At 41.1% G+C, this 12,307-nt stretch overlaps 1 pseudogene; it reads left to right on the top strand.

The window, feature by feature from the left end:
- Positions 1-368: 368 nt before the first annotated feature.
- Positions 369-467, top strand: LOC140631369 (U6 spliceosomal RNA; annotated as a pseudogene).
- The last annotated feature ends 11,840 nt before the right edge of the window (positions 468-12,307 follow it).

The raw sequence follows: 12,307 nt of genomic DNA, 5'->3' as shown, positions 1-12,307 counted from the left end.
TTTTGGATGTTTCATATAAATGGGATTATGTTGTGTGTGACCTTTTGAGTCTGGCTTCTTTCACTTAGCAGAATGTTTCAAGTTTGTTAATGTTGCATGTGTCAGAATTTCATTTTTAAGCCTGAATGATATTCTATTGTATGGATCTGACATATTTCGTTCATCTCTTCATCCATGGATAGTCATTTGGGTTGTTTCCACGTTCTGGCAGTTGTGAATAGTACTGCTATGAATATTCATGTACAATCATTTGTTTTGAGTACCTATTTCCATTTCTTTTGTGCGCATACCTAGGAGTTGAATTGCTGGGTCATATGGTAATTCTATGTTTAACTTTTTAAGAAACCACCATTCAAATTCTTTTCAAATAGCTTTGGCAGCACACATACTAAAATTGGAATGATACAGAGACGAGCATGGCCCCTGCACAAAGTGACACACAAATTCGTGAAATGTTCCATATTTTTAAAAAAATTCTTTTGGGTAATAGAATTATTCAAGTTTTTTATTTCTTCCTGAGATGGTTTCAGTAAGTTGTGTTTTTTCTAGGAAAGTACCTACTACTTTATCTAAGTTTTCAAATGTATTGGCGAAAATGTTGATAATAACTTTGATAATACTTTTTTTGGTTTGTTTTTTAGAGATAGGATAGAGCGATAGGGAGGGGCAGAAGGATAGAGAGAGAATTTTTTTTAATATCTTATTTATTTATTCATAGAGACACAGAGAGAGAGAGAGAGAGAGGCAGAGACACAGGCAGAGGGAGAAGCAGGCTCCATGCTGAGAGCCCCACGTGGGACTGGATCCAGGGTCTCCAGGATCACGCCCCGGGGTTGCAGGCGGCGCTAAACCACTGCGCCACCGGGGCTGCCCGAGAGACAGAGAGAGAGAGAGAGAGAGAGAGAGAGAGAGAGAGAGAAAGAATCTTAAACAGGCTCCATGCCCAGCACCGATAGAGCCCAACTCGGGGTTTCAATCTTAGGACCTTGAGATCATGACCTGAGCCGAAGTCAAGAGTTGGATACCTAACTGACTGAGCCACCCAGGCACCTCAATAATACTTTTCTATTTTATGTTTTTCCTGCTTTTCAGAAACTTCTACTCTTGTTCTTTCTTTTCCAGAATTTTTAAATTCTAAAATTGAATGTTTAGTTCATTTATTTTGAGATTTTCTTCTTTCCTAACTTACATATCCAGGACTAAACATTGTTTCTATACATTTTTTTAAAGATTTTATTTATTTATTCATGAGAGACACAGAGAGAGAGGCAGAGACACAGTCAGAGGGAGAAGCAGGCTCCATGCAGGAAGCCTGATGCGGGACTTGATCCAGGGGCTCCAGGAAAACGACCTGGGCCAGGGTAGGCACTAAACCACTGAGCCACCCAGGGACTCCCTGTTTCTATACATTGATTTCAGTTTGTGTCAGTGTTCAGTTCTGATTCCTCCCAAGTGTATGCATTTTATCCCAATTTAATTTAGCTGTATTTTGCCAGTAATTTCTAACTTAATTGTAGTGTGGTCAGAGAGCCTGGTCTGTGTGGTACCAATCCTGTGAAATATGTGGAACCTAACAGTTGGTCAACTTTTGTAAATATTTCAAGTGTGACTGAAAAGAATGGGTCTTCTCACATTCACCAGAATGGCTTAAATGAAGAGTGGAATACTACCAAGCATTGATGAGGTATGAGCTACTAGAAGGCTCACATACTGCTGGTGGGAATATAAATTGCTACAACCATTTGGAAACCTTTTGGGTAATGTCTGCAAAGGCTAAACGTACCTAACAGAAATACATACACACATGATCAGAAGACATCTACCAGAATGTTCATCCCGGGACACCCACCAGCTGGCTCAGTTGGTACAGCACATGACTCTTGACCTTAAGGTCACGAGTTCAAATGCCTTATTGAGTGTAGAGATTACTAAAAGAAAAATAATAATAAAGGTAAAAAAAAAAACCAAAAGAATGTTCATCCCAGCACCATTTATGCTACCTGCAAAGAGGCAACAATCTCAATGTCCATCAACAGAACGGATAAATGTAGTTCATTCATACAATGGAATGAGAATGAAAAAGATATTTCCACACACATAAATCTCACAAACATAGTATTGAGCAAAAGGTACACAAAAGAATACTACTCTATGGTTTCATTTATATTAAGTAAATATAGGCAAATTTAATCTATACATTTGAAGTTAGGGTGATGGTTTCTTGTAACATGTACTATGACTGGGGGTGGAGCAGTGGCAGGATAAAGGGTTTGAGGGTACCATGAAGTTCTATTTCCTGATCTAATCCAAGTCTTGAGTCTCTAGTGTGTCAACTTCATGGGAATTCATTAGGTCATATATTTTTGATTTGCATACTTTTCTGTATATATGTTATTGTTCAATAAAAAAGTTCAGTTAAGGGTGACCCGATGGCTCAGTTGTTAAATGTTGGACTCTTGTTTTCAGCTCAGGTCATGATCTTGGGGTCCTGGGATGGAACCCTGTATCAGGCTCCATGCTCAGTGGGGAGTTTGCTTGAGGATTCTCTCTCTCCCTCTCTCTTTCAAATAAATAAATCTTTTAAAATTTTCAGTTAAAAAAAAGAATGTGTGGTGTTTAATTACTAGGTACAATATTTATATATTCATTGAATCAAGTTTGTTAGACGTTCCTGGCTGGCTCAGTTGGTGGAGCCTGTGATGCTTGATCTCTGGGTTGTGGGTTCGAGCCCCACATTGGGTGTAAAGATTATTTAAAAATAAAATAAAATCAATCTCTTTAAATCAAGCTTGTTAATTGTTCTGGTCAAATCTCTATCCTTACTTATTTTTTACACACTTGATCTGTCAAACTAAGAAAAGTTGTGCTAAACTTTCCCACCATAACAGTAGATTCGTCAGTCTCTTTTCATAGATCTGCAAATGTTTGCTTTATATGTCTTGAGGCTGTGTTATTGGATGCTTACAAGTTTAGAATCATTATCTCTTCCTGGTGAATTGGAATTTTTTGTCATTATGTAGTCCTCTTTATCATAGGTGACAATTTTTGCTTTCTTATCTATTTTGTCTGGCGTTTGATAGCTATTGCAGTCTTTTCTTGGCTACTCTTTTCCAGTTTATCTTTATCTGTATTTTCAAATTTTTTTAGTGTCTTTATGTTTTGGAAGGATGTCTTGCAAACAATATGTAGAGGAATTATTTTTTTAAATCTGGCTCAACAATGTTTTCTCTTAACTAGCATCTTCCTTTTGACTTTGTTGTAGTCGAGGAGTTAGTCATCTACTTGTTATTCCTTTGTAGATGATTTGTTTCTTCTCCCTGCTCTGGCTGCCTCCAAAACGTTTTCTTTTCTTTGGTATCTTTCAGTCTCAGTGCAAATCTATGATTTGTGGATCTACTTTCTTCCTTCCTTTTCTCTTTTTCTCTTTTCTTTCTTTTAATGTGTTGGGATTTATTAGATATTTGAATTTGAGCCTTGGTATATTTGAACAATTCTGGCAAATTCTTATCCATTGTCTCTTCAAATATTGCTTTTTTTTTTTTTTTCTAATTCTCTCTGGTCTCTCTTTCCAGACAATATAACTTACTTCCTTTCATCCTATATTTTGTTTCAACTTCTCTTTCATGTCTTCTTTCCCTCTGTCTTTTGGTGCTGCATTCTCTGTGATTTTTTTTTTTTTTTTCAAATCTATCAGCCATGTCATTCTTCATCTGTGTCCAATCTGGTGACTGGAGCATCCACTGAATTATGAATTGTAATCATTACATATAAAGTTTATTTTTAAATGTTTTATTTTGTTCTTTTTAAAATCTATTCTATGCACATATTTATTTGTTTAAACATCCCAAATACATGTATTCTATGTTCTGTATCTGATAATTCTAAAATTGGAAGTTGTAATTGTGTCTGCTGTCTGTGGTTTCTGCAGTTCTTATTTTATGGCACTTTGTTTCCTTATGTGTCTTGTGATTTTTGCTTGGGAAGTGTTCATTTTCCTCTATTTCATTTTTCATTCTATAGGAATTCTTTGAGGTTTAGATTGAGGTTAACTTCTTCCAGAGAGGGTTTGCATTTGCTTCTGCAACTCATCTGAGGGCCCTATTATCCCAACATGGGTGGTGTGTGGGGTGTGTGTGTGTGTGTGTTGCATGTGTACACACTTGGTATTAGTTTTGGAGTTCAGTGCAAAACATAGAAACCACTCAGTATATTTTATGCAGAAAGGAGTTTCAAACAAGAAATTAGATGTTTATACAATCCCTGGGAAAATAGAGGAGTCATAATCAGGAGGCCTCCCTGGAACTGTTCAGTTGAAGACCATATCACCATAGTTTTGATTCAGGCATAAGGAAACCAGGATTATGAAGCCACTAAGGCTACTGAAGCTGTTACCATAACAACCATATCTACCCAGAAAGCTGCTGATAAAACCCTAAAATGCTGGCCACTGCCACAACTGTCTTTCACACTTGCCTCCGTGACCTTAGCTGTGAGCAGAAAGACCGCCTCTGCCTCAGTTCCATCTACCAAATCTCACACAGGTCTGTGCAATTGGCCAGACAGCCTAGTGGCAAGAGCCCCTCAGAAATGAAATTTTTACTTTCTAGCCTCTACAATGTAGGAACAGTAGTGTGTACTGAGTCCTGCTGATCATATTCAGCATAGAACCACCATTTAGCTTCTCATTGCTTCTGTAACAGCTCAGTTTTGTTAGCCTTGGGTCAACATGTGTCTAGTGTATCTTTTCCATCCCCCTATTTTGAACCTATGGGGGACACTATTCACTGGCCACTGAGCACTATTTTCTAATTCTGTTCTCTCTTGTATGCTTTCACTATAAAGTGTAGGGATGACTATCTTCTCTTGTCAGGTGGCAAGTGGTTTGATTAATGAAACACAAGCAGAAATCTGTTGAGAATTCTGGTAAGGTTTTTGCTTTTCCTGAAAAAGGAAACAATGTGACTAGTATTGCTCTTTTCTAGCCTTCACTTCTGTGACCATGAAGAGAAGGTCAAGAGAAATGCTGAGACACCATCCCTACACTACTGAACAAAGACCAGCAGCCACATACTCCCAGACTTCATTTCCATTTTCATTTACAAGAAAAATAAACCTGCTTTGTCAGCTATTGTTAGGTGGTGTTTCTTTTATTTATACTCAAAAGTAGTTTTTATTTTCAACTTTTAGAAACTGTTTATTTTCAATCAACCTTATTTCCATTTTGTTTGCCTTTGTGGAAGAGCAGCTTAAGACCACTCAGTGATTGTTCCTATCCATTCAGTGGCCTGAGCAGTGGGAACTGCAGACCAGTCTTCAGTGGTCTGCTGAGTGATCCAGTTTTCAGTAGGGAACAGCTGAATAGGCACAGAGGGCACCTGCATGCCTTCAGACCAGTCTGCAACTTCAGGCTAAGCAGGACTTCCCGGGCCAGCATCCACCACATCAGACCCACTCAGTGAACTCCCTTGTTGTTGGGAGGGATGACAATGTCCACATCGTACAGAGGAGAGTGTGTTACACAGAGCAATAGTAGGCAGGTTAACATAAGATGAGAGGCTGGTGGTCAGCCCTGACATCAGAAACCACCAGAAGCCTTGGCTTTTGGAAGGCTGCCTTGAATCTAGTTAGTGGAAGTTCCAGAAGTGAAGCGACTGGCAATAGGAATGGCTCCAATAGCAGCAGCAAATTTCAGCACAGCTTGCTGGCCAGTATTTCTGGATGATAAGACACTAACATCAGCTTGGTTTTCAGTGACAACAATGGCACAAGCTGCTGGTAGATGCTTCTCCCAGGTTCTCTTCAGATTTATGATGTAGATACCATCATTTTTTCCTTTTGTATATGTTCCATTTGGAAGTCAACGTTGGTGCCACCTAAGTGGGTTTCTGCTGCACGGAATTTGAGGACATCCTCCTCCTTAATTTGGAGAACATCAAGGACTCTGGACATTGTTAACATTTCCCTTTAAGTTACGATGGAAATGCAAAACAACACCATATGAATCCTTCCCTGGGTAGTGTGTTCTAACCAATACATAACTTTCTCTTTATGTGTCTTCTGTAAATAATGTATAGATTTTGTTGTTGTTGTTGTTAAATAAATCTAAAAGTCTTTGTATTTTAAAATGGGGATTTAATTCATTCTTCTTTTGTGATTGCCAATTGTTCTGATTTATTCCTGTAAACTTACTTTGCATACTTTTTGGCATGATTTTTTTTTTAAAGATTTTATATTTAAGTAAGCTCTATACCCAATATGGGGCTTGAACTCACAACCTTGAGATCAAGAGTCACATGCTCTACTGACTGAGACAGGCAAATGCCCCTACTATGATTTTTTAATGTTACATTTCCCCTTTTTTCTTTCCATTTGTTGGATTCATCATTTTTTAAAGTTTTAATTTCTTTTTCATTGAATGATTTAGAAGTTGTACATCCAATTTCTAGTATCCTAACAGAGACAATTTTCTGATCATTTTTTCTTTTTGTGTGTTGTAGGTTGAATACTTTCTATTCATATGTCTTTATGTTCATGTTATGATTCTTTCTTTTTATCCAATCTGCTGTTAATCCTCTAAAACAATAAAAATTTTTTTTGATATAGCATTTTTCAGATCTAAGATTTCCATTTGGTTCTTTGTTATATTTTCTGTGTTACTTCTAAAAATTCCCTATATCTTCACCCATTCTATCCACTTTTCCTTGAAATCTTTATATTTATGGTAATTATTTTAGCATCTTTATTAATTAAGCATAAGGTTATCTGTGGGTCTGCTTCTATTGACTGCTTTTTCCTCTTAATTATAAGATGCATTCTCCTGCTTCTTTTCATGCCTTGTGTATTTTTATCATATACTGAACATTGTGGATGATATACAATGGTTTCTGTTATTTTCCTTTGAAAAAGTGATACATTTTGTTTTAGGTGGCAAACAAATTACCATCAGATAACTTTGATCCTGTGGTTGTTTGCTTATAGGCTTTCTTAGGGTGTTTATTTCAGTTTTGCCCTCAGTCTGGGATGTGTTCTTTCTGGGGTTTTAGTAGAAAGCCCAATGGGTTTATCAAGCACCTTGAACTTGACTGGACATGATATCTAAACTCTATCTCCGTAGGTGGACAGCTGTTGAAATTCCTGCTCAGTTCCTTTGGCCTTCTGGTTGCTGCTTTCCACTTGATCCCTTGGAGATGTGACCTGCACATGCATAGTTCAGGATTCAACCAAGGATTTGGGGGGATGTTTGTACACAGATTTTGGGGCTTCCTCCTTTCCAGGATCTACCCTCCCTCAATTCCATCTACTCTGACAGGAAACCCTGAACTCTAACTTCTGTTTTTAAAGCCCAGTAAAACTGCCACTTTCACTTTGAACTCTATTTCTTGTATGCTGAGAGAATTAAGAAACTGTCTTGGGAGAAAGCTGGTTATACATGGATCTGCACTAGTTTGTTTCCTTTTATCCCAGGGCACTCTTGCTCTCTACTACCTTCACATAGTTGTTTTTTAAAATATTTTACCTTGACTTTATAATTGTCACAGGCAAGATGGTTAATATGATGCAAATTTTTCTGCTATTACCTAAAGTGGAATTTATTCTCTAATTTGTAAATGTACATTTAATAATAATAACAACAATAACCAGAATTAGTCAATTGTATCCTCTCCTTCCAAAGACTACAACTTTAGTCTGTTTTCATTTTCCTCCTCATTCTCTTCCTCCTGGGATTAACCTGGGATCTTAGTTCTCCATTAGTATTAATTCTTTAGTCATGCATAAAAAATCATGTAAACTTGGCAACTATAAGTTATAATGGCTTTTCTACTTGGCATTGCCCATTGGTTACATCTTCCTCCTCTTTAGATTCTTTTCATCTTGCTGTGTTGCAATCCTTGAGAAATGCTTTCAGAAAGCCCATCTGAGAATGACAGACTTTCTGAGGTTTGTATGCCCAGAGTATTTCATTCTGACCTTTCATTTGAATGCTAACTTGGCTAAGTATAAGACTGTGGGTTCAGAATCCCTGTTTCTTAGAATCTTGATAATGCAGCTCCATTTTCTTCCAGCATCCTGTGCTGCTGGGGCTCATAGAATTCTTGTTCCTTGTGGGTAACTTCCTGCTTGTTTTTTCCCTTTGGAAGGTAGTCCCCCCCAGCGCCCCAAGCTTGATATTCTGCAGTTTGGGAAATGTACCTGGGTGTGTCTTATTTTCTTTTTTCTCTTCCTTCCTTTCTTCCCTCCCTTCCTTCCTTCCTTCCTTCCTTCCTTCCTTCCTTCCTTCCTTCCTTCCTTCCTTCCTTCCTTCCTTTTTTAAAAATATTTTATTTATTTATTTGAGAGAGAAAGAGAGAGCACAAGCTTGGGGGAGTGAGGCAGAGGGGAAGGCAGGCTCCCCACTGGGCAGGAAACCTGACATGGGGATTGATTCCAGGACCCTGGGATCATGAACTGAGCCAAAGGCAGCTGCTTAACCTACTGAGCCACCCAGGTGCTTCTGCGTGTGTCTTATTTTCAAGTAAATTACTTGTTATCTGAGAGTCCTTTCTGTAAGAAGACCCGGGTCTTCAGATCTGGGAAATTTTTTCTTATTATTATTTTTAAAATTTTTAATTGATGGATAGTTGACATAATATGTTATATTTATAAAATATATATTACATATACATATTATATTTCATGTAATGTTATATCAGTTTCGGGTTTCAGTATGAAACCTAAAATCATTTAGTGATCTGACAATTATATACATTACAAATACATGTTTTAAGTATTTCTTTTCTGCTACTCTCTATTCTTGTCTTTTCAGATACTAAATGCCTCTTAAATTTTCCTCCTATTTTCTGTCCTTGGGCTCTTTTTCACCATAGCCTGTTTTTGTGGATATAATATTCTAATTGCTGAGGATTATTTTAACATCTGTTTGCTTTGTGAAATGTTTGCATGTGTGCTGGTCTCTGTTTATTGAATTGTGCTTCTCTTGACATTAATTTTCCCCAAGTGCTTGGTGATTTTTCATTTTATCCTCATATTTGTGTTTGAAAATCCCCACTCTCCTGTCTGTAGGTCCACCTTCTGATTGCATGGGCTTGGAAGTGGGAAGGCCATGCTTCTAGACAGTGTTGGGATGGGCACTCTCCAGTGGGAGGGCTTCCCATCCTGCCTAGATATCTCTTGCTACCTGGGGCCTTGCTATGTCTCTGTCACCAATGATCCAGCTTGTAGGCACACACTCACTGACACAGCTTCACACAAGGGGAGAGGGGAAGAAGTTGGGCGGTACTCTGGAAGGGGTTCCCCCAGATAATCACCCTGACGCCTGCCCCAGTGTTCCTTTCTGTTCCATGTCCGTAAAGGCAGAGTTTTCTCAGAATTTTCAGAGGGGCTGTCACAGAAGTCATGTCCTATGACTATTTTAGCCTTTCTTTTCCTTTGATCCTATTTCTTCATCATATCACAATTGCTTGCTCTGTATCTTTCATGAATTCCTGAAATGGTTTGATATGCCAATAGACAATTTTGGGTTTTACTTATACCAATAGACAAACGGTCTGGTATGCCAATAGACAGATTGATCCTTTATTTCAGGAGGTTTCAGGAGATGCTTAGGAGGGCAACAGGAGAGGCCCCCACATATTAGGCTATTGACAGACTCTCCATAACTCTATTACTGTGCATTCCTGGCTGTGAGTTATAAAATAGGATGCTGCACCACTCTGAATAATTAGTTCAGCTTGTGTTGGTTGAGATTCAAACTTAAAGAGACCCGCCAACGTCAGGATTGGTAAGCAGAAAAGGAGTTGAACATATGTCCTTAAAATGAAGCTACCAAATTTTAGAAGAAAACCTTTCAGGGAATTTCCCACGTAGAATCAGTAATGGAGAAGTAAAGTGATAAATAATCCCAGAGAGAAATATAAGTGGACTTCTAAGTCAGCCACAGCTGTGTGAGTACACACTGGTGTATAAATAATATGGCCAAGTTTTATGTGCAACTCAGGGTGTGGCACTTAGGTATGATTCAGAAAGAATAATATGAGTTTGTATACATGGAAATGGGCATTTGGGTGGGGATCAAGCAAGGACAGAATTATAATGCATGCTGGTGGGTGGTAACACCTCCTTTTTTTTTTTTTTCCTATACCAAGGCTGTTCAGAGAAAACTCAGTATCCAGAAAACTTTTTGTAATTAATGCATGCATACACAGAATCCTGAGGAGTATGATTTAAGAAAAAAAAATGGAGAGAAGTTGCCTACAGACTGGTAGGGAAGATTTTGGAGAAAAACATTTTAAATAAGCATTTCAGTTCAGTACATCCGTTTCTTTATGGGATCCTTATCAATGACCAGATGACACATGGCGGTTTATCTATCACTGTTAAAAATTTGTGGATTCTTGCAAAAGGAACAATCGGACTGATTCAGCATCCACAGAGCCTGGAAGGAAAAAAAACAAAACGAGTCTTCCAAAACAAAAAACAAAAACAGATCTCTGGCTGCGGTCCTCGGAATCCTCCTACACAGCTGATTACCGACAGGATCGACAACTGTTGGGTTACACGCTCCCACAGCGAGGCTTTCCTCAGTGGGCCACTCACTGGCCCCGACCCCAGGGACTTTCTCATTTGGCTCCGGACAGGTGTGTTTCCTTGCCAGCCAGGCCTCCTGGTTCTAAGGCCGATTCCGATGTGAGCAACTTGCACACTCGGTGCACCCAGCGCAGCGCCGGGCGGTGACAGGTGTCTGAGAACCAGGGGCTGTTGATACGGTGAAGGACAGCTGCGAGCATGTTCCGCTGGCTCGAATGCTGTCACACGAGGCAGTCTGGGGCCAGAGCTCCGTGGCGTGGAGGAAGCACGCGACACGGGGACACGACACTGTGCCCTTCTGCACCCCAGCTCTGCTGCAGTGCCCGGCAGCTGTCTGCTGTCCCGGGGTCGGGGAGCAGGAGGAAGGGGGCAGACGGAACAGCCGCAAAGGTCGAGGGGAAACACTGTGGCAATGCTTTGGGAAGAAGGAACAGCCCCGGTTAAAAGGACTCTTGTTGTCTTTGGAATGCAGTTATTCTAATTTGTATTGAAATGACGCACGGGACTCCGAGGTGCCTCCCCCACCTGGCTGCGCAGGCAGTGAGAACCCGGCCCGCGCTATCTTCACAGTTCTGGGATCATGTGAGCCCGGCCACCTGGGCTCCTGCAAGCCCCAGACGTGTAATTAGAGGCTCCCGGGCCGGGATGATGCGCAGACAAGTCTTATCATGTGTCTGGGCCGCTGTGGGTGCGGGAGTTCTCTCTGCAGCTCGGAGCTGCTGAGCCGGCGCCTGGGCCTCTCTGAGCCTCCGGAACTGTCCAAGCGTCTGCTCAGCCCCGAACTTTGACCCATCCCTCCGTGGAAGTGGGGTACGAGGCCGCCAGCTTGGGCAAGGACACCGGGGCGCCTGCGGACCAGACACACGCCCCAAACACAGCTTCCCGGGAGCGCTGGCTCCCGGCCCAGGCCCGGACGCCAGACTCCTCCTGCCTTACACAAGAGGGGAGGGTGCAAAAGTCAGGCAGTCCCGGGGGGAGGCACCGGGCTAAGCCCTCATGACTGTAAAATGAAGAAATATGCAGGAAGCATGTGATTAAGATGTTTATTTGACATGGATCCAGAGTTATTTCCAAGGAATGAAGTTGCTGCCTTTCTCCAGGAGGCCACAAAGTCAAGTCAAGGGACACACAAACACTCCCCAAGGCTGGTCCCCTGGTTAGGACAAATTGCCTCCTCTTGGGGGGCGGGGTGGGGGTGCTTTTTACTTCGTGGCCAGGGGGAGTGGGGAGAAACAGATTTATGCACGGTCACGGACGCTGTGTTAGTGAACTTGAAGCAGGTTTACCAGCTGGGGGTTCCGGGCAGTTTTCTGGAAGCATCGAGAGGCACCTGTAAGCGCCGCAGCCTGATAGCCACGCTCCTAGATCTAGCAGGTGAAGGTAGAGCCCCGAAGAGTCCTTTCTGACCAGCTTTTGCTCGCTCCCCATCCGGGTGGCAGGTGACCCCGAGGGACAGCTTACAAGGCAGCTCTGTTGGGAAGGCTTTCCCCGGACACTAGAGTCAGACACGCCACGTAGGTTTGCCACTCTGACTTCTGCGCAGGTGACATGAAAGCAGGGGCCAGCTTGCTTCGACTCGCTCCAGGGACAGATTCTCGGGGGCTTAGGCAGAATGTTCTTGAAGTTTGATACATTCGAGTGAAAAGCAAGCACGAAAATTCACACCCTCCAGTTGCCTTAGACATGCCGAGATGTGGTCACTTCACTCCGCCACGAGGAGTAA

The sequence above is a fragment of the Canis lupus genome, chromosome 3 (assembly GCF_048164855.1).
Source record: "Canis lupus baileyi chromosome 3, mCanLup2.hap1, whole genome shotgun sequence".
Lineage (NCBI taxonomy): Eukaryota > Metazoa > Chordata > Mammalia > Carnivora > Canidae > Canis > Canis lupus.
The sequence above is the reverse complement of the archived record's forward strand: the minus strand, read 5'-3'. Positions and strand labels throughout refer to the sequence as shown.